Source organism: Callospermophilus lateralis, chromosome 8 (assembly GCF_048772815.1).
Source record: "Callospermophilus lateralis isolate mCalLat2 chromosome 8, mCalLat2.hap1, whole genome shotgun sequence".
Classification (NCBI taxonomy): Eukaryota; Metazoa; Chordata; class Mammalia; order Rodentia; family Sciuridae; genus Callospermophilus; species Callospermophilus lateralis.
Genome location: NC_135312.1, coordinates 66,604,873 through 66,628,971, shown reverse-complemented (window position 1 = coordinate 66,628,971; position 24,099 = coordinate 66,604,873). Strand labels below are relative to the sequence as shown.

The window sequence follows — 24,099 nt, the reverse complement described above, 5'->3', positions numbered from 1 at the left end:
TGCAGTCTATTGAGTTGTTTGCACCTTTATAGATGTGAAAAGATGGATTAGACTTCAATTTTTACTCTGCCCATGCTAGCTGGCTTCGATCAATTTCTTAAACTTTCTGCAACTCAGTCTTCCTAACTGAGCAAGTTGTTCTGTGTTATACTTTCAATATAGTGTTCTAAGAATTTAAAAAATATGTGCTCGTAATATGCTTGGTACAGCAATGGCAGCCAGTAAAGAGCATATAAATCATCATTAGTATTGTCACTGTTATTACTATTGCTATTATGACTTACATGAAAAGCTTTACTACCTTTTGGTATTAGGAAAAGGTAGTTGTATCTGATGAAAAAGTCCAGCTGGCTGAGGAATATAGAAGTATTCTCTAACAATTTTTTGATTAATTATTAAAAACTGTTGCAGAGGAGATCTTCCCACAGAGACAAAGCCAGAGGTCCCAGCCTCTTGTGTTCTTGTTTGAGAGGATTCCAGGCAAGGAAGGAGACGAGTAAAAGAAATAGCAGAGTTTATTGGAAGGAATAGGAAAAGGAGAAACTCTCAAGGAAGAGAGTGGGTCCTCTCAGAGGGGAGAAGGATAGCACCCCCCTCCCCATTCCAGTTTTATTGGGAGTCCCTCGGAAGTTTCTAGAGTCCCACCCAGGTCCACCTCTTGACTTCTGACACACAGCAGAGCTGTATCAGACTTTCAAGTCCCTACTACACCTGGTAAATGGCTGAAGCAAGGCTGAATCACTGTGGCCCATGCTAACAAGCTGTAGCTGGAGCTTGTTCTCACAGATTTAATGATTAGGGTAAATAATCCTTATCTTCTTGAGTTCTGGGATCTGGTCTGTGGGAGGATCACAAAAGTTGTGGCCCTGACCCCAGCCCTGCTTCAAGGTAACCTGTCTTTTTCTTACTGGCAAAACAAGCCTGCATTTCTCCTGTAGATAGCAGGTGGTTCACTCAGGAATGTGACCTATCCTATTGACTTAAGCCAGGTAGGGTTGCAGGTAAATTGTTTTTTAAAGAGAGCATGTGGGGTCTGCACAGGGGGCCCAGTTTATAGAATTATCCCCTTAACCCCATGTTCCCACTGCTCGTGCCTGTTACCTATCAAAGGTCATGTAGTTTTCACGTTTTTAACGGGTTGGTCCTTGGTTTTTGATGATGGATACACATCTACTTTGCCAAATGTACGGCCATCCAGTGCCATTAGTTTAAACCAAAAGAAAACAAAGTATAGAGCCCACAAATCTTCATTATAACTTTATTTTAGGAAAGTAGGGGATATTCAGGATTCTTTGGGGAACTCAGTTTGCTATCTTCTGTGTGCACCATTGAAGAAAAATACTGGAATAAGGCTCATTTTGTTGCCTTTTTTCTTAACAGATTCTTGAGCTTAGAGACCCTAGTAGGGTAGAATGGTGGCATTTCCCTAGCTCCCTAAGGATAGGGTTACTGAGAACTTTTGATCTCTTTGGTTAACTCTAAACTAGGTAGAGTTAATTACCTCTCAGGGCAAGTAAGAAGAGTATTTAAGAGGGACAAAAAATGTAACTTTTTGGTTTTGATACTAGGGATTGAACTCAGGGGGACTGAGCCACATCCCCAGCTATTTTTTATTTTTCGTTTTAAGAGAGGGTCTTGCTAAGTTGCTTAGGGCCTCGATGAGGCTGGCCTCAAACTTGCAGTCCTCCTGCCTCAGCCTCCTAAACTGGTATTATAAACATGTACCATCACATCTGGAAAAATGTGGCCATTTTTTTTAAACTTCAGATCACCATAAAAAAACTCCTGAGTGTAAGAATCTTTATTAAAGGTTTCTATAGATTTGTACATAATCAAGTAGGAGATGGAGAGTAGGGAGTAGGAGCTGAAGAGGGAGAAGTATATTCCATCACCAAACCAAAGACATCACAACTCAAATTCATCATCATAAGGAAGCCAATTTAAACTGTGTAGGATGAGAGGACATTTCTTAATTTCTCAATTCTTGAGAAAAAGAAAGGATCAACCTCTGACACTAAAACCATCCCCTAAGGGAGACAGATGTTGGGGATCAGACTTCATTGTCAGGAGTAATCAGCTTGTCAGACCACTAAGTTGAAGGGTCTAACTCAGAGAGGCCCAGGTACAATCACTAACAGCTGAAATGGTGCTCCGGGGATCTGAACAGGGGGGCAGGTTGAGTCAGTCAGGCATCTGGCATCTGAGAATTCTGTTCAAGAGTGCATGAACCACAGGTCCTTAAGGATCCAAAGATGGGTAGCAGTCCTGTTTCAGCTGACTTGAATAGACTAAAGGCAAAGTGTGACTAATCTAACCAGCTTCGGTGGAGAGTGATTAGGGAACAGGGTCAGAGCTGAGCTTGCCCAATATTTCTTACTTAATTAAATGTTAGTTTGGGAATTGGGGCCAGGCTGAGTGAAAATTTAATCTCCCTATACTGAATATCCTTAGTTAAACAACCTGACCTTCAGATTCCCAGTGAGAGACTAACCTGGGAAGCAAGGTAGCACATGTGTAATAATGCCAAAGTTCAATTAAAATAAGCACTGAGAAAATGTAAGCCCAGAATAGTCAGCACTGTTACATATTTTACTGTTTGTTCATAACATAAGGTAATTAATAGAGCCTTAAAAGTTTTATTGATATTACTGTTTACTATTTAATTACTTTAGGGATTATAACTTTTGCCTACAATGAAAGAATTTATAGGAAAAAGTTAACCTGACTGTGTTAAGCTATTTTATTACATCACAGATTTCATGCCCTTTGAGCAGATATACTATCTGACAGTATTTTATCATCTTCTTATGTGTCATCCTATTGTATATTACTAGATATTACCAAAGAGAAGGCAGATGCCAACTATGCAGGAAATGTGTGTTATTTTCAATCTTCTTGAAACAGACAAATGTCAATTTTAATGTAGCCTATCTCCGAAAATCTCTTCGAGGTAAATCTTAAGAGTCATTGTAGAGTAGTTTTGTGCTGCAGCTCAGCAATTATCAACACTTAGAATATCAACTCCACAATTGTGAGCAGCTATGAGGACACAGAACCAGACACCCTGATGAGAAAATAGAGTAGAGCTAGGCATGGGATCAGAAAGAACAGAAAATAAATCAGAAGCCTGTGGTCGGCAGGCTCCAGAATCTGGTCTGTCATCCTGAGTAGGAGCTGATACAGACATGTGGACAAATAAGGTAGGACAGACAGTTAAGATCAGCGGGGCAGTCAGGAGAGACACGCATCTCAGATCAGAGATCTAAGCAGGTGCATCCCTAAAGAGCGTTTAAACAGAGACAAAGCTTAGAATGTTCTTAGCTCGCAGTGCAAAAGCTAGAGCAGATATTCTCCGAGATTGGCTAATATAAGTAGCAATCACTAGCACTAGAATGAAGAGATAGTTTACTGGACCCAAGGGTGAGCAGTGATAGGCCTGCCCTGTGGGAACTTGAGTCAAAGACACAGAGGAGATTCACTTGCTTCTGAACAGAGGGAGGGGACAAGTGGAGTGGAGTGTCTCCTGATCTCCTGGTAGTGTCTGCCTTCTGTTGGCTGAGATCAGCCCTGAGGCTGACAGATGAGCACAGGGGAAACGCATCTCTGAGGGGTCAGCCCCCGAGATACAGAGTTGATCATGGCTGAGGACATGTGTGGGTATATGCACCCAGCGATGTCACTTACTTAGTCATCATTGCCTAATCACTCTGAAATCCCCGAATAAGAGGGAAGTAACCAAAGAACTGACACCTACACTGGAGAGAAGACTTTGGAGGTTAGAAGGTTTGGGGGACCTCCTCAGGCACACTGTCATGTTACCCTTGGTAACTATTTAATTGGTTCCAATATTTTATGATTTCTTGCCAAGAAATGCTAACTTGATAGTCCTGAGGGCAGAAGAGCATTTCTCACTGGGGTTTTCACTGAATATGTGTGCTTCCCCCTTTTATGTGTTTATGTCTCTCTTCCAGTTTGTAGTGGGCTCCAGGAGAACCTACAGGATTGTTGGACAACATGGGGCAGTGAAAGGATTCAGCTATCTTTTTTCCTGTAGTTGAGTCTTCTTTTAATTCTACTCTTCTGCTGACAAGTAGGCGAAGTACACTAGAGAAACTTCTGTCATTCTTCCTTCTCATACACTTCTTTCTTCCTACTTCCTACTTTGTCTTTCCTTCGTTTCTTCGTATCTCCTCTTTTTTTTTTTAAATCCAGTACCTACAAAGCTGTTCAGAGAGGCTCTATTTGTTAACAGCATAGTATTTATTCCCTGATTCTGTAAATGTTAATCGAGCCCACTCTTTACGTTCCACACTGACATAGATGATGGTGATTTGCAGTAAATTTAACAATAATAAACAAAAAGTTTTCTGTTTTCATTGAACTTGGTAGGTTTATATTCAGTTAATGGCTAATGGAAATTTTTATAGGATGGAAACTTTTGATAACTTACTGTCTCCTGGAGAAACTTTTTATTTGATTTGATTATTTAACATGTTTAGTATATGATTTCCTGAATGGAAGAGAGATCTGTAATCACATGTACCTCCCAGTATTAATTAGCTATAACTAAATTGCAATGAGAATCCACTAATCTTCAACCAGATGTGCATCAACTGTTTTGAATAATAATTTACATATTATGCACATTTATCTCTATCTATAATTCTTAGACAACTATTTGGTTCTGAATATAAACAGTGATCTGGCCAGGTTTTGGTAACTGCAATGCATAGATTATTACTAAATAACAGAAAAAAATTATAAAGTTGTTATGTTAACTATTTGGAAAGACTAAATTTATAGCTTAAAGACTCATCTATAGATGCATTGGCTATCTGGATCCTTCAAACAAAATCCAAGTAGTTGAGGGTAGTAGTAGAGAATTATTGTCACTTATTATTACCTTTTATTTTTAATTCTCTTGAATGTATTTTTACAATAAAAGCTAACATTATTTGATTATGAATATCACTTACTGGCACTATTTCACTTACATTATGAATATTTTTTGTTGTATTTCTACTTTCACTTTAACTTCATTAACTACTGAATTCTCTTGAATCCATAATAAATTCCTAAAACAACATGGTAAAGAATAGGCTTATAAATATATATAATTATAAATGTACTTTTTATACTCTTTTAGACTCCATGTGTATACATGATTATAAATATGTTTAATAGATTATTTTATGCTCAGTGAATATTGATTATAACAGTGAAGTGATTTCTTATCATTTAGGAATGATAAGGAAAAATATGAGCTACAGTAATTATGAATTTAATGTATCTATATTAAAAAAAATTATTGTAGTTGTTCCCTTTTTGGAGGTAAGCCACTGATTGACACATACATATGCTTGCTTTGAATATTGTGTAATCTTTTTATTAAATCATTGAGCCTTAGTTTAGAACTGTGTATTAAACATGAAGTACCTAGAAAAGATGATTTATATTAGTTATAAATGAAAACAGTTCTTTGCACAGACTGTCTTTCCCTTTGGGAGAAAGGGATTAAAGTCTTTGTAATTGGCATTTTCCTTTGGTGAGTAATATCAGAAGGTTAGGGCATGTCTTCAAGACAGTTTATGAATAATTCATCTATCTGAAATTCTGAGAGTACTGTTTTTGTTTCTTGATTTCTGCCACAGAATACAGATTCATGCTTAAAGCCATCAATAGATATTATTTGTATTTGCCGTTATTGTGCCTGAAGATGCAGTCAGTTTGCATATAAAGTTTATTATATAAAATTTAATAACAACTCAGTAAAATATTTTAAAAAATCAGAAATGTAAAATTTGATTTCTTTTTAAAAAAATTTTTATAGTTGTAGATGGACAGCATGCCTTTATTTATGTTTTTATGTGGTATTGAGGATTAAACCCAGTGCCTCACACATGCTATGCAAATGTTCTGCCACTGAGCTATAGCCCCAGCCCAAAATTTGATTTCTTTAAGGATTTTTTGGAGAAAATTGAAAACTATGACAAAAGAAGAAATATCTTATTTTACTAAAATAAAAATAACTGGTTTCTCTTAACATTTTGTGGATACAGAAAGCCTTTGTTTCTTTTCATTAAAAGTGCCTGCCTTTCTGATTATGACCTTGGATTTAATTACTTGCTTCTTGAAGCTATCTATGTGCACCCACTCTTATTAAGAAAGAAAAAGTCTCTTTTATTTTTCTCAAGAAATTTGAATCATGTTTATTATCTTGGATTTCAATTTGGAAAATGTATATAATGTTTTTTCTTTTATATTTGCATCTAGATATATCACTGTTTGATAAAGCACATCAATCTTTTTTTCCCAAAAACTCCCACTTGGAGCTTTTATAAAGAAAATTACTTTCAAAAGATTTCTAATATTGTTTCTGGAATTTTATGAATATCAAGGAAAGATAAAATATATATTTTCTTCAGTATTTTCACTAGTAGGACAAACTACCTCATTTCAGTTTGAGGAAAAGCTTAATTGTTTAAAATATTTAGCATATTGGTGATTTTATTTCCATTCTATGCTATGAATTTTTTTCTGCATTTTAAATTTGACAGTAAGACTAAATATTTCCCAAGTGCTCATCACTGGTTCGGTCTATAATTTGCATGTAGGTCATGGATGACCTTTTGGTTTTAAGAGGTAGAGAGACAAAGAAGTCACCGAGGGATGTTGTATTGTGGAGCATCCTTATTCTCTTCTGTCCACTTGCCATCATTTAGATTCTGTTTTTCAGACTAATGTTCCTATGAGTTCTTTTAAATATGATTTCTTCTACTCACATGGAGTTAATAAACTGGCTGAATCCCTCTCTCAGCTGTTCTCTCCATCTGTTCTAACACAAGGACTACCTCTTTGAGTCTTGTGATTTCTTATTATTGCAGCATGCGTCATACTGTGAAAAAGCTAGCGCGACACCTTGGCAGGCTTAATTTAAGAAATAGCTCAGTGCCATCTATCTGTCATGGAAGACCCTTTTAGTGTGGATATGAACTCTAAGTAGGTTTGTTAGGCTCAGAATGTGTGTGTGTGTGTGTGTGTGCGCGTGTGTGTGTGTGTGCGCGTGTGTGAGTGTGTGTGTGTGTGTATTTAGAAATAAGTGGGAAGAAACATGAGCTACAATTTATATGAATTTGATGCACTCTAATTATGTGCTTAATTATAGAAAGAGCAGTTCATATTTTCTGGTTCTCATTTGTTTGGTGAAAGTTAAATGAATGTCTATAATTCCTAATATCTGCCATTTGCAGAGTTTTAAATTTCCATCTGTTCATTGCTGTTGTATTCTTTCAGCAGCAAAATTTAAGCAATTTACTAATTGCCTTCGAGAGAAAATATAACTTCATTACATTTTGCATGCCCAGTGTCTCACTTGTGAAAGTGAAGATATCTTCTGAATCACATTTGGATTGTTTTGATGCCACGTATTTTGTTGGTGGGAGCTTGTCAAAATGTTTGTTGTAGATAGATTTAGCCACCTGCTCTTAGGGGCTCCTTTCCCTACATGACTTATAATAGGAATATGTACTTCATGCAGAACGAAGTGCCTTGTCTCTAATTTTAGCAAATTTTTGTACTGAAAAGAAAGATTCATCTTCATTTCTATTCACTGGGATATTCAGAATCTGTTGAAAATATCAGGTTAGAAAGCATAAAAAACTGGAATGGTCGAATGGTTCATTCTCAAGACATACCTTTGTCTTTACTAGTGAAGTTTCTTCTTTGATTTTCTGCAAAGCCTACATATTTATTATTTATAAACTCTGTGATTTATAGGCCATATTTGTTCTACTCCAAGCAGAACACTTATTTGGTGGGTAGCCCTGCTTAAATTCCTACATAGTTTTGCTACTTGAAATGTTTTTTTTTTTTGCTCCTTTACTTTCAGATTCAATGCAAATTAATTGTACAATTAAATTTTAACAGAATATTCTTTATTTTTAAAATCCATCCTGTACTATTCGACACAACAAGTGCTTACTGCACCCTTATGTGATGCTGACCCTATAGTGGAGCTCAAGACTCACAGAAGAGGGAATTATTTCCCTGCCCTCAGGAGCTCACAGTCTAGCACTCAGCTTTCTTATGACACTATTATGTTTGCTGCAGGAAATTCAGGGGACTTTTGAAAAAGATTCTGAAATTATAATTATGTCTATATATCTATCTTCCTGGTGATACAGCTCATAAGCTTTATCAGGTTTCTGGAGCTCTTTTACTCCAAATATAATTCTTAAAAATATAAAAAGCACTGGACTCATAGAGAAAGTTTATGTTAAGGGGTCTAAAAAATAGTGATATTTTACTTTTAACTATTGTTTATAGGCCTAAGTGAACTTTGACTTAAGACATTAAGTGCACTTTGTAGAGAATTATAGCTTATTTCCTTGGGATAATTTTGTATTTGTGTTAAAAGACTCTTTCATTTGTAAAGATCTTGTTTTTATTTTTAGCAACAGAATGGAGAAGAAAGCAACTGATAAATTTAAAATGCTATGCCTTCTATTTGCACTATTATGATTTTTTTGAAAATTTTGACATTATAGAAATAGTTTTCTGATGTCCTAGGCAATTTTAAAATGGCATTTTTTCAAGAAACAGAAATGAACAGCTACTGTGTACTATTTAAGTAGCTAGCTTTTTTACTCAGGCTGGGAGGCTTTCAAGGGTTAAATTGGCAGTTGGTTTATAGCTCTCTGGTCACATTATTCTTCAATGAATGATGCAGATATCATGAGAACGGAGATTCAACTTTCTTCATCTGCTTTTAATTTATTTCTTGTAATTAAAGACTTACTTCCTTTGCAACATACATTTTCTTTGCTGTGTTTGTCTCCAAAAATTTTTGCTTCTCTTTTTTTCTAAGAAGTTGATTAATTCCAGGTGCAGTGTTGCATGTCGATAATCCCAGCAGCTCAGTAGGTTGAGGATTGCAAGTTCAAAGCCAGCCTGAGAAACTTAACTTAGTGAGGCACTAAGCAACTCAGCAAAACCCTGTCTCTAGATAAAATATTTAAAAAGGGCAGAGGTACTGGAGATGTGGCTCAGTAGTTAAGTGCCCCTCTTGGGTTCAATGCCCAGTACAAAAAAAAAAAGAAGAAAGAAAGAAAAAGAAAAAGTTGGTTATATTGATCATTGCACAAAAAAGTAAAATAACCAAATGAAAACAACAAAAACACTCAAAAGGGCCCAAGTTTTTCACTATGTAGAAGAGATCATAGGGTTAAATTAACCAACCATCTCATTTGAGAAGTTCAGCTTAGAGTCAGTCATGCCATCAAGGTTGAGAGGTAAATTAAGAAGTTTCACATTCTAGGAGAGAAGGGAGAAACAATTAGAAAGGATAATCTTTGATGAGACTGAAAGTGAATGTGTGAAAACAGTTATATAGTTATTTAACACTGTAGAATGTTTATATTTACTTTTTCTTTTAGCCCCAAATAAAAAGTTTAGAGATGACGTCAGAATGGCATGAGAATTGTAGTAAGACCTAAGACCAAAATTCTTTATGCACTGGAAGTTTGAACAGTTGCAAAAAGAATCAGAACCAGAACAGGCAGAAGGAGTCTTGGGTGCTAAATCTTTGTAACCTTCAGAGTCAGGGAAGAGGCTGGATCTGAATATTCTTCCCAAGTGTAAAACCATTGCTTAGGCCCTTGGGCACTGGTTATATGTGAGAAAAAGGTAGAATGAATTCATCCAACGATGAGGCAGAATATTGAAAAGGTTATACTCCCTTTTTATAAGTCTATTAAAAGTTTATGGTCTTTCACAGAGTATGTGCTATAATAAAATTATTATGGCCCTTTCTAATGACAAGGCGGTTGTAAGAATGATAAAAACCTTTTCTAAAACCTGCCTCAGGTTTAATATGAGACTCACAGGGTCATTTGTAGAGTAGTGGCCCACAATATCTTGTGCAAGGGAATGGGTTTACTGTTTATGAAAAATACTTTTAGTTGATATCCAAAAGGAACTCCCCATAGTTTCTAATTCCAAGGAGAATCTGATGTCTCTCTTTAAGTGCATTTGGAAAACTGAACTTCTTTCATGTTTCATTGAAAGAAGCAATGAATATAATCACTATGCCTCAGGTTCTTTTTCTGAAAATTTCTTATCTAAGATGTGAGTTATTTTGGACTTTGTTCAGCAGAAAGCAATTTTGGTGACTTTGTTTCATGACAAATGTGCTGGAGTGCTGTTTTCAGAGTAGAGCAATCTGCTACCACTTCTTTTTCTGAGACAGGCTTGTTCATTTTCCTTGCTCTATTGCCTTGTGATTCCTGTTTAATCATAAAGAAAGGTTTATTCCTAGCTAGAATCCTTACACAGAGACATTCTTAAATAATTAGTAACTTCTCCTCAAATGGAAAATTTAGCTATAATCTAAGCAAAATCTTCACTTGTAATTAGTGAGTTTAAAATATGGTTACACATATTCCAGCTTTTCCAAACCAAGAGTTTTCAAGCATCGGGAGAGGACCAAGAGCTACAGTGTGAAGACAAAGGTCATGACACAAGAACACAGTAGAGCACATGAAAACCATTCACCGTCAACAATCTGGACTCAAGGTCTCATCATACCTTAGATAAATTACTTTGATTCAGTTCACCTAAATTTATATAGTAATTCAACTATATACCTCCATTAAGCCTTCTTTATTTCAAATAGCAAAAATATGTAGTTCTTGTTATTCATAATATAATTGATAGTTATGTGAAGATGATTATAAGCACTAATTGTTTCCAAATTAGTCCTTGAATTGTTTCACTACTGGATGAAAAGAAAAGTAGGACAATAGTAATTCCTTACATCTGTATGATGTTCTCTGTGACTATGCTTGTTTCTCAAGCTTTTTTCTTCCCCAACATACCTGAGTGGCATAGTTACCAACTCGTCTATGTTGTTAAAGTAAAGATTCCTGTTGAGATGTGTGGGGTGTGTCAGATGCCAGTGGGTCCATTATTAATTGGAAACAATTTCTCACCTTCAGGTGATTGTGCTCCACCTCAACCTCCCAGCCCCAGAGCATCCTTGCGCACCACGTGTGCCTTCGAATTTTTCACTCTGGGAGCAACTTGAGAATGAGTGTTTTGCCACAATCATTTGCATCAGCTTTTAACTATATTCCTTAAAGAAAGTAGGGTCTCAGAAATATTAATGACACTCTTGAATTGTTCTCATATTGGCTCATATGTTTTATTACCTTTCCTACAGTGTTCCTATTCTCCATTACCACAGCAAAAATAACCTTATTACTTGGAAAATACTAACCTGGGTATTATTGATCTCATTTTACAGAATTTTAAAATGATTTTACCTAGACTCACAGCTAAAAACTAAGGTTCTAAGCCCATGCTCATTTCATTGTATCACAAATCCCTTAAAAATTCTATTTTTCTATACAAAGAAAGTATTTTAATAATTTGAATATTGAAGAAATTTAAAATAGAAATAAATTTACAAAAATATTTTCATGATATTTTAATCTTTAATGATAAAATCATTTTGTATGTTAATACATAAATACTTGTATAATCTGCCAAATGTATTGAATCCATGTCACTATAAGAGGCAGTTATTACCAGATTAGCAGAAGTCCTTATACCTGACTAAAGTATTTTATTAGTACAAAACATTGATGTCATATTCTAAACTTTTTCAGAGAGATCAGTGATGGGAGGAGAAAACAGCAAGATTTGAAATGAAAAAAAAAATTATGCATTTTAAAATCAGTAAATATTATAGAATTGAAAAACTTATTAATATATTTAAGTTTAAATATGATAGTACTCCTGTAAAAGTAGTAAAGTTGATTTAAATCAGTTTGCCTTAAGAGAGTTACTGATTCTGTATCTGTTTCTGTGTTCACCATGGATTCATATCCCAGGGCTACTCATTGATCCTAACTGATGAAGTGTGATTTCTGTGGCTAATGTATCTAGGATAACTCATTATTGATTCATATTGTGGGTATATAAGTGCCCCAAATCCCTTTCTCTCACTTACTTTGTTTCTGTAGGACAGTGTTTCAAATGTCATGTGGCATTAATGGGCTGACTCAGCAGTATCTGTGATACTGTGTTGTGTTGATATTTAACCTAGAACCTTTTCTAGTTTCTTTTCAGCTCTTTTTATGTTCTATAATATCTTGATGAGGCTTACATGTCCTTTATCCTATGGAAAGAAGGTCTTATAAGAAGAGCTATTGCTTCTCAGAATTTTAAATTAGCTCTTTTCCTTGAGAACTGTCCACATATCATTATATCACATGTTGTTTCCATTCGATCCATTTTTGTGTTTATCTCCCTCAACTCTAACTACTCAAAGTTACTTGGCAGCAGAAATACAGTTTTATCTACTGAGTGCAGAGAACAGAAAGCAATGGTGGATGCATCGTGTATGATCAATGAATGTCACTTGAATTGTATTCCCCTGTACTGTGCTGAGCACTTCTTTATGTTTATAAAACCCTTTCTCATATACAATCTTATTAAAACCTTATAAAAACTCTAGAAAATGATCATTATTCTCAACAAATCTTACTGAGATGACCTTCTAAGTAAGTACTCAGCATCTATTAGTCCATGTAATAGTCTTTCATCTCCCAGCTCCACTATTGTCCTTTGTGGTCTTTGCTCTAAAGTGCCTCAAGTTTTCATTTTAATATGTGAAAGTCACATAATTTCTCAGCTAATACACTCCAGCGACTTCTCATTGTATTATAGTAAAGCTCCAAGTACTCATCATGGCTTTCAAAGCTCGATCTATTTCACTGCTGTTCCAAATTATAGTACAACCCTTAGTAAGAAAGGTGTTTGATATTCCAAGTTAGCATGTACACACACACACACACACACACAGCAAAACCTTCATATTTTGATATTTTTGTCACATTCTTGGTTACATTAATAAGTGCTGGTAATAATACATCAATCTTTTTATTTTTTTCATGAGGGCGGTGTAGAAAATATTTCTCTACTTCATTTTGCCCCTCCTTACTTTTCTGATTTTATTTTCTGTGTTTTCCCTTTTCCACTCTCCTGAGTGTATTGGCCTCTTTGTTTCTTCTGACCATGATAAGCAAGCTTCTCCACTGATGTCTTTGCACTACAATTCTTCTGTCTGGAACATTCTTCCCCTGTTAACTACATGGTTCCCTCATTACTTCAAAAAAAACACTTTTGCTCAAATGTTACCTGATCAAAGAATTCATCTATGATTATCCTATCTAGAATAACACTCTGTTATACCCCAGCTTCTTACTATTTTCTCTCAATATTATTAATGTTTTACATTATTTCCCTTTTAATTGTCAAATTCATTTACTAGAGTTAAAGATCCACGAACTGAGAGACATTGACTCTTTGGGACATGGCTCTATCTGAAGTACTTACAACACTTCTGGATTCTTAGTAGTAATATAATCAATATTTTTTATTCCTTTTTTTTCTTTTTTTTAGAGGAGGAAAAGTTTATTTAAGGGCTTATGGTTTCAGAGGTCTCAATCCATAGACAACTGATTCCATTCTTCAGGATTCCAGGTGAGGCAGGAACAACGTGGCGGAAGACTGTGACAGAGGGAAGCAGCTCACATGGTGATCAGAATGCAGAGAGAGAAAGAGAGGTCTCTACTTGCCAGATACAAATATATACCCCAATACCAGGCCTCCAATTCCCACCTCCTGCAACTATACCCTACTATTTCAGTTACTGGTCAGTTAATCCATATCAGGGTATAAATTCACTGATTGGGTTAAGACTTTCACAACCCAATTATTTCTGCTCTAAACCTTCTTGCATTGTCTCACATGTGAGCTTATGGGGAATACCTCACATCCAAACCACAACATTCTGCACCTGGCCCCCAAAAGCTCACAACATAATGCAAAACACATTTTGTCCCTTTCTAAGAGTCCCCATAGTCTCAACAGTTCCAAGACTGCTCAAAGTTAAAGTCCCGTCTTCTCTGAGGCTCAACACAACCTCGCATTGTGAATTCCTATAAAATTAAGGGCAATTTGCAAATATCCAATATCAAAAGGTACTAAGTAAATGTTTCCATTTACAAAAATAGGGGCATAGAAAGAAGGCATAGGACCAAAGCAAGACCAAAATCCAGCTGGGCAAACAGGTCCTGTAGATGTGTGTCTGGAATCTGAAGCACAAGGCATGATGTTCTCTCCAAAGGGCTTGTGTAGCTCCGCCCCTGTGGCCTTGTTGGTTGAAGCCCAAGTGGCCTCTCTGTTGGCTTGTCTCTGTTCAATTCCTGCAGCTTTCCTAGGACACGTCCCACCTTACTGGCATTTCTTAATTTGGGGGGTCTGCACTGCAGCTTCAGCTTTCTTCTCAAATCTCCACAACTTGCCTTCTCAGGGAGTACCTGCAGGGACTCCGAATTTGCTGCACTTTGCCTGGTTTCAAGGCCTTCCTTTGGATATCGGTAGAAGCCTCCACAACCCACTTACTCCAACATCCTGCATTCCTTCAGAACCAACACCATGATGTTGATGCCAAGATCTGGTGCCATCTTGAGCAGTAGCCAAGCTTCCAGAGATCCTGGCTGCAGCAGCTTCTGAATTTCTGAGTGGCTGAGCATGTTGAAAAAACTTCCTGGCCAACTTGTGCAAGAAGGGTGCCCCACTGGTCTCCAGAGAATTTTCACCTTTACTTTCCTGAGCTTTAGATGATGTGCTCATGGCCAGATCCTAAGATGCCCTCAAGCCATCTTTCTTACTGTCTCTTCACCACAAGAAATGTCTTCACCATTTCTTTAGTGGCAGCAGTGTCTTTAACAACTGCAACTTCCTTATCACTAGTTTTACTTAGGGCATTTAATTCCATGTTTTCCAAATCTTTTTGTTCTGCTTTCTGTTCCTGATTATCACACACACACACACACACAAAAAAAAAAAAAAAAAAAAAAAAAAATTGGCTGAAAGCCTTCATCAATATCCATGCCACCATCTGAATGCTCTGTTGCCTAGAAATTTCTTCCACCTGGATTAAGAAGTGCATTGCTTTTAAAATCATCCTCACTGAAGGTCTCAGGACATAGGCAAAATTCAGATAATGTCCCAGCCAGAATGTTATGCAATTTTCTCTAGTCAATTTCCAGTAGTGTCCTCCTTTTCCTCGAAACTCTTTTTAGCCCTGTCTTCTGTCTGTTGTCCTGTTGGCATTATGGTCTTCTGAGCTCCCAGCAGAATCAGCCATTTGCTTACAACAATCTAAAGCATCTCCAGCTTATATTGCTAAGCATCTCAAAATTCCTCCCACCAATGCCAAAAAGCTCAAAATGCTTCTGAACCACATGGTCAGGTTAGTCACAGCAATGTCCCCACTCTCAGTACCAATTTCTGTTTTACTCAGCTATTTCACTGCTGTGACTAAAGGACCTGACCAGAACAATTGTAGAGGAGGAAAAGTTTGTTTGAGGGCTCACAGTTTCAGAGGTCTCAATCCATAGACATTCGTCAGGGCTCCAGGTGAGGCAGGACCAATAGGGCAGAAGAGTACAGCAGAAGGCAGCTCACATGGTAATCAGGAAGCAGAGAGAGAGAGAGCTATTTTTTGAATTTTAAATCTATATTTACAGTTAAAGACACTAAGGCACATGGATATTGGTGGTGTTTAGCTCCTGGACCAAGATTGTGTGGCTAATATGTATATCTATAAAGCTAGAATCTGTTGGTTTGTAAAATTAATTAAATAATTTCAAACACATCATTACTTATTTTATCTTTTTACTGACAAATATATCCAAATTCATATATGGTACATGTTTGAACACAGTAATTGCTCTTTATTCATTTATTTGTACTTATTGAATGTCTGCTATGTATTACATAGAGTACTAGACATTGGTGAACAAAAGCTCAATATTTGCTCTTGATTATTTTTTCCAAATCTAGTGAGAAGACAAGTAAATGTTGAATAATACATAGTCCAGACTTTAAGCTAATCATATGAAAGAATCACATAGAAAACTCAATTCAGTAATGTGAGTTAGAAAATGCTCCTTGGAGGAAATAGTATCTAAATGGAATGAAAGATAAAGCAGGAATTATCCAAGTGAAGAAAGATAGGCAGAATAAAAGGTATATACCCAAATTCCAAGGTCAAGAGAAGGTTGGGAGAATTGCAAATCTTTGGGGGTAACTCAATGAAAAAAGATAAAAATTATTTGGAGCTGGAAAGCAAGAACCAGGATAAAGGCATTTCTAAGAATTGTTATAGATGGCACACTGTATCCTAGGGGAAGGGAAGCCATTTACTAACTAGCAAGTATAATAGTATTATCAGATTTTAGTTTCTAAAAATTCATTCTGTCTGCAAAGTGGAACTGGAGCAGAGACAAGGCAGGCAAAGATGAAGGTATAGATCTTTAGTAACATACATCACAGCTGTTGATGGCCAGAGAATAGACATGGAAGGATGATTCATGAGATATTTAGAAGCTAATAATCTACATGCATTGAAATTAATTAGACCTGAGGCTTGAGGGAGGTGGAATTTAAGAATGACTGATAACATATAGTAGTTAGTTAATAAATACATGTTAAGTGAATTAATGAAAAAATAAAAGTTTATGACTTGGGTGCTGGCATAAGTCATGAGACTTTTTAGTTAAAGAACCATAGAAAATTCTAATTTCCATGGAGTAGTAAAGAGATTTCCATTTTCAGGACATGACTAAATTTTAAATAGTATAAAGTTAACAAATTTATAACCTAATACCTGAGAAAACTAAAGAATAGAATGAAAAATGAGGAAAACTGAATTTAACTTCCTTGTCAAGCCACTGAAGCATTATTTAATTAAGATTTCTAATTACACTCAGTTCACATTATAATTAAAATTTGCAGTACTAGCTTTCAAAAGTTTCCCTGGTCACTTAGTGCTATGAAGTCTCCAAGCAACATTAGTGCTTTCTGTATAGAATGCATTACAATGCAGTGCTTTCAAACTTGCTAGTTCTCAAGAGAGGTTTGTTAAATTAACTTATATTTGTCTTGTGTTTAGAATTAGTTTTCTGTTGAATAAAGCAGTAAATTAAACAATTTATTGCAAACTGAATGAATTTCCCAAGGTCACTCATCTTCTAGTACCAGAGTCCACACAGTTAAGTAGCGATTACTGGACAAAGTAATCTATTACTCCTTTCAGGAAATATATGACTTATTCAAGAAGCTTAGAGGTTCTCATTGCTCACTTTGCCTACAGACTTCACTTGATTGTGACATATAAATATTATGTTTGCTTTAATTGTGATTCACAAATCTTTTTGTTCTATTCTTCAAAATATAGAAATCACTTTACCAAAACTACTATCATTGAAGGCAGAAAATTTTCTCTTAAAGGCTTTGTCTTGCCTCAATGGAAATGAAGTATACTTAGTAAAACAACGAAACTTGTGTTTACTAATGTGTAAGTGCTTAGAATAAAAGTCTTAATATTTGTTGTACATTATGATTCCTGGGTGAATTTTTAAATATTCATATGACCAGGCCTCACCCCAAAACAAATTAAATCAGAATCTCTGGGGGTGGCATTCAGGAATAAATATTTTTAAAGCTATCAGTTGATTTCAGTTTGTAGCCCTAATTGAGAACTCTTGTATTAGAGCAAATTGACAAATGATGATCTCACCTTTTAGTACCCTTTACTTAACTGATTTTCTTTTTTCCCAAATGCAACCACAAGGTGGCAGCATCACAATACAATGCACAATATGGAAATTTTGTGTATACACTAGTTAATAGCATTTTTGAGGATCCCTCCAGCCAGAGTTATCATTAACTTTTTCCCTCTGCTTTTCTGTGTTGATTATCATCGCTGTGAAACTTTTAAATGTATTTACTTAAATAGATTAAATTAGGACGAACTATCTTATAAGCCGTAGTTAATTGGAAAAATGCAAAAATCCAGGGATTTTGTATTCAGGTAGATTAGGGTTTAAATATTGTCTCCACCACTTATTGATAGACTGCTTAATCTTTTTGTGCTTTAGTTGCATTTGTGCACCTCTTAAAAGAGAAGGATGGTCATAAGTACCAAATGAGATAATACATGAAAATCAGCTTGTAAAAATTGGTACTAATATAAAAAATGTTGAGGGGAAAGATAAGAGTGCTGTGATAGAGTTAGTTACATAGAGTCTAGAAAAAAGGGTCTAGTACTCTTTTTGGGAGTCTTTCTTTTCTGCATGTGGTTCTCTTTCTTTCCTGTGTATCTCCTATGTTTCAGTTTCTATTGGTATGTTCAGTTTGTTTATAAATAAACATACTCTTGCCTCTTTAATTTCAAAGAACAAATAATCAAGGCAAACATTTTGCTTTATTACATTTTTGCTTTTAACAGTGGAAGTAGCTTTTACCAAGTCCCTGTAAAAAGCTAGTTCTTATTTAATCATAATTACTCTGTTTTACTTCTCAAATTAAAACTGTTTCCTCTAAAATTGCCAGTTGTCTCTGATGTCACATTCAAGGGAAAATGGCTTCTCATGTATCTGTCCATTTGAATAGGCTGACTCCCCTCCTTCATGACACCTCTTTTCATTTCCATGGGGACAGTATTCCTATTTTCCTTTAGCTTCTACTGCTGGGTCTGAATTGTTTTCTCTTCCTGTAGAATTTTGTTTTTCGGGAGTTCTTCCCTTTTATCCTTAATTTCTAGTCCTTAGCAATCATATCTTTCACCACAGCCTTAAATTTAAGTACCACACTTGACTCAAATCTATATAGTCTCTCATATAACTTTTCTGAGTTCCAATTCTATAAATCTAATAGTCACTGGGATTTAAATTGAGATCTCAAAATTAATGTGTTGACTATTGGACTGCGCATGTCTCCTAATCACACGAAATCTCCTCCTCCTCCTTTCCACCTGTGGGACTGCTTTACCCAGATGACTGAAGCAGGTCCTTAGGAGGCGCTTGATGCTGCTCCCTCAGCCCCCTTCATGTCCAAGCTGTCAAAGCTGTCAGTTCTGCAACAGTAGAAGCACCACCTCCCCTGCCCCCCAAACACAGCAAAACAGAGCAACACTTCTTGGAGGAAATGGTCATCTCATCATCCTCATTTCTTACCTCACACTGTTTTTATATCTTCTTTTGAAAATTGTCTGTTCAGATCTTCTATACATTTTTAATCAGATTATTTGATTTCTTTCTATCAAGTTGCTTGAGTTCCTTATTATTGAATATTAACCCCTTGTCAAATGCACTGTTTGAGAATGTTTTCTCTGATTCCATAGGTTGTCTCTTTTCTGATGAGTTTTTTTTTCTGTGAAGAAAACTTTTTGATTGTCCATTTTTGCTTTTGTTGACTGGGCTTTTGGATTCCTATCCCCCAAACTCGTTGCTCAGACATGGAGATTTTCCCCTAGGTTTTATTAATTTTTAGATTTCAGGTCTCAAATTTAAGTTTTAAATCTATTTTGAGTTGACTTTTAAGCTGACTTTTAGATATATTTCGAGTTGATATCTCACATAGGATATATGACAAAGGTCTAATTTCACTTGTTTGCATGTGGAATCCCAGTTGTTGTGACTCCATTTATTGAAGCCACTGTCCTTTTCTGATTGGGTGTTCTTGGCTGTTTGTCAAAAATTCACTTAAATGCAGCCAGGTGCCTTGGTACACGCCTGCAATCCCTGTGGCTCAGGAGGCTGAAGCAGGAAGATTACGAGTTCAAAACTAGCCTCAGCAATAGAGAGGCTGTAAGCAACTCAGTGAGACCCTGTCTCTAAATAAAATACAAATAGGGCTGGGATATGGCTCAGTGGTTGAGTACACCTGAGTTCAGTCCCTGGTACTCCCCCCACCCCCCACAAAAAAATTCACTTAACTGCAAATGTGCAGAATAATTTTTGGGATCCCTATGCTGTTCCATCAGTCAGGTCTATTTTTATACTGATATGATGATGTTTTGGTTTATTATTTATTTTCAATATATTTTGAAGTCAGGTAATATGATGCCTACAGATTTGTTCATTTTGCTCAACTTTATTTTTATCTAGGTATGATCTTTTGTAGTTCTATATGAATTTTAGAATTTCTTTTTCTATACCTGTGAAAAATGACAGTGGATTTTGATAGGAATTGCATTGAATATGTAGATTGCTTTGGTTAGCATGGACATTTAACTATTAATTCTTTTAGTTCATAAATATGGGACATCTTTTTTTTATAGTCATGTGTCACCTAACAATAGAGATTTATTCTAAGAAATGAGTTTTAGGCAATTTCACCATTCTTTGAACACCGCAGAGTGTACTTAGTGAAACCAGATGGTTTAGATCAAATGTTCAATATGGCCTCTTGATATGATCAAGAGACAAAGTAAACATGAGAATGTATAAAGTTGGTGATGGCCTAACTTAACATACTATTTTACAGTAAAAATCTTTTGTGAGCATAAATTCCAAAATAAGAATAAAATCATAGTAACAAGAATACATAAACTGATAACGTAGTCTTTTATTTTCAAGTACTATGCACTGTACCTAATTGTATGTGCTATCGGTTAATTTATAGTGATATCACTATAAACAAAAGCAATATGTTTCATTATAATGTGATAAGAACTACAATGTTCTAAGTGGTAGGAATTTCTCAGTTTTGTTATTATCTTATAGGACCATTGTTGTATATGTGGTCTATGATTCACCAAGTTATCCTTATTCAATATCTGACTGTATTTGTGTCTTCTTCAATTAATTTCACCAATGATTTATAGTTTGCAGTGGATAGGTCTTTCACTGCCTTGGTTAAATATATTCTCATTATATTATTTTTGCAACTATTATAAGTTGGATAGTTTTCTTAATCTTATCTGTTTTAGGATCTAGTTTGTTCTTCTTGCTCCAATTTCTTGAGGTACAATGTTAAGTTGTTTATTTGGGATCTTTGTTGTTATAAATCATGAACTCCTTGAGTTTAGTAGTCAAATTATTTATTTTTGAAATATCAATTTCTAATGTAGTCTGGAATATGTTATAGGTACACAAGACTATTAATGAATGAATTTAATATATGAGTAAATTAATTCTAAAAATTGCTAACTCACATTGACCATGTATTTGTTCCTTTAATTGAACACATTTATATAATGATGCCAAGATAAATATATAAAATCTGTACTAAATTATCATTTATGCCTTCCATATGAGACAAGGTTCAATTTCTCCAAGAATTTTAATCAAGGAAATAAAATCTAAATCTTCAAAATGTCACAAAAATTGTCTCCACCTCTTAAGTAATATTAAAAGTGATAAAGATCACAAACCCTAATAACTCTCCAGATACTCCCCATCTCTCTTCATTTCTGCTTTTTATTTCTTTTTTATTTAGGTTGTTTATCAAGCAAAAGATTCCATTCTATGTAATAGAGTGGAGAGAGAAAACAGCTGAGTAATCAAATACCAGATTTTCTTAACCAGATGGTCAGAGAGTGTTATGTACTGTCACATGCTAATAATTGCTAGCCAAGCACATAAATATGTGTGGGCGTGTGTGTGGGCGTGTGTGTGTGTGTGTCTGTGTGTGTGTCTGTGTGTGTGTGTGTTTGATGGCATTGCTCTCTTTGAATTATCTGTCAACTATTTTTTTATATTGCTATATAGAAGACATCTTTGTGTGAAAATACCCTTCCACTTAGGTGATATTTACCTCCTTTCTTTAAAACAGAACACACAAAAAAGGAGAAAAAAAAACCCAAATCTGAACTTATCTCTCTTGTACAGAGTGCCTTGAATATAACTATACTCACAAGTATTTTTAAAACATTCCTCTTGATTTATTGAAAGGAAAAGTCTTGGATTCAGTGGTTTTCTTTCTCTCTGTGTAGTTTGATCGTGGTTAGAGTCTACGTATTCCATGCTTTATACATCAGCAACAGCTGTGCGCTGACACTCCAAGAAAAACCTCCTCAAAATAGCTTTTTTCTGCAAGCAGAAAATGACATTGATGAACTTTGGCAGGAACTGTACTCTTGAGCCATGTTTAATTTTGAAACTTCAATGGAAAAATACACTGCATGAGGAAGCCAGTTATACAGGATCCAGAGCCTGATCTATTGTTAGGAGAGAGGTGCCAACAATGCACAGAGCTCTGCGGGTCTGAAAGCTTGTACAAACTGTCCCACAGGGATTCTGGACAAAGCCGTTTGGATGGGGACCTCACCACAGCATTACACATTCTTAGGAAGAGGTACAGCAGGAAACCTGCCACTTGGCAAAGCATCTCTCCAAAAACAGAGTCTGGCCTTGCATCAGCTGATTTAGATAAAAGTTTCACAACATTTCAAAAATATCTTCGTTTTACTTATTTACTCATTAAATCATCTTATTCCTATAATTTGAGAGTCCTTTATAGTTTGAGGTAGAAGGACCTCCCCCAATGAAGTCCTATGGGCAACACCTGATAACTCCAGATCCCTTACCTTCATATGGTCAATTTGTGTGTTCTCAATAGTGCTGTGGAGAAGGACAAAGGTCTTCTTTTGTTTCTTTGTCAGTGTGCTGATGACTGCTGAGTAGCACTGTTCAGCTAGTCACATCTCAACTTCAGTAGCACTTAAAGTCTTCTGCCCCAGTAGCTAGCACCGGTGCTAAAGGAATGTTTGGCTCCATCAGTAGTTATTTCTCAATAACTCAGTTATGCAACTTGCCTCACCACAATTGGTCATAGTCTTCTAGTTTCATGTCCAGCTACATCTTCAGGATGTGAGCTGCCCCAGTCTGCCAGAGCTATGATTAACATTTGGGTTCTATCATCAGTCATGCTACCTGAGATTCTGAATGCAGTAAAGAGGGGAAACTGAGGCACTGGGTGCTGTTCATGAGCTAGAGAACCTTTTACAGAAGCCAGAGGTGTCTCTAAAAGTCTAATCCAAAGACTTTTTTTTTTTTTTACAATAGCCATTTTAGAGGGGTTCATTTTCTAACAGGTGTGAGTCACTTTTATTAAGTTACTCTCAGTTTCTTGCAAAACCTATTGCTTTTGGAATGTTGAACAAGGATGAATTCTAGGCTCCCCATCTCATGTGCCAGAATTTTATAGCTCTTTTCTGCAGCCATTCCAATGTCAGCTGGTGCAGATCTTCTGGCCCATCTTTCTCTACCTCAGAGTGATATGCTTTTCCAAGAGATTTTGTTTCTCTTTCTATGTCTGTTAATCTACTTTGGAGCTACCCAGCTACCATGTTAGATCTCTCTAAGTCAAATATTAGGAAAAAGAGATTTGGGAGTTTGATAACCTCCTTTCTTGAAGGCATGTAGGTTTATGAAAGTCTCTCCTTTTTTATATCTGAACTCCACATAGAAAGAGGAGCTAGATAACTTTATAAGTTAGACTGAGGCTCTGTCACCATTCCTCCCAGAGATGACTAACACAGGGAAAAATTTGCAGCTTTATATGCCTCAGGTGAGGAGATATTAAAACCATGTAAAAATGGGGCATACAGCTACATACAAAGGTAGCTTATGTTCTGCTGGGAGCCATCAGCCAAGTAGGTATGACAATTTCCTTGCCAGCGTACCCCCATGTTTCTTTAGTGGAAGGACTTGTGGAAATAGGACATTTTGCAGCGACATTGCATGTAAGGTGAACTTGCTCAAGGGTGTTCCCGGTTTAGCATAATCCGAGATTAGGGCATTCCCAGTTTAGAATAGGGCGTATCTTGCTGCCTGAGTTCCCCTTGAGTTCTCATGGGATTCAGAATATATTTGGGAGACAGAAGCCCAGTAGTGGTGGATTTGGGCAGAGGACGTGGATTTCCCCAGAACGTGTTTGTAGAAGGCCGGTGTGAGATCGGGAATAAAGAATTGCTGTTTGAATCTACAAAGCTGTGAGTGGCTCGTGATTTGTGCCCAGCCAGACTGCGGCAATGTTCCAAGAACAATAGTTAATTTAATCTAGATATTTCTTTATATTGGGGACCAGAACCATGGTCTATTTAAAGACATTATAAGCCTTTCTTCAGAGAAAATATAAAAATGGAGTAAGATCTTATCATTCTGGGAGAGTTTTAGCAGGGGTCTGTTATAGGAGAGGAAATAGCAATTAATGGGTCCTTTAAATCAAAAGTTTTAT

At 36.0% G+C, this 24,099-nt stretch overlaps 1 protein-coding gene across 4 annotated transcripts in view; it reads left to right on the top strand.

The window, feature by feature from the left end:
* The window catches only part of Mapk10 (mitogen-activated protein kinase 10), a 154,594-nt gene that overhangs the window by 117,211 nt on the left and 13,284 nt on the right, over positions 1-24,099 (top strand). The window lies entirely within an intron of this gene.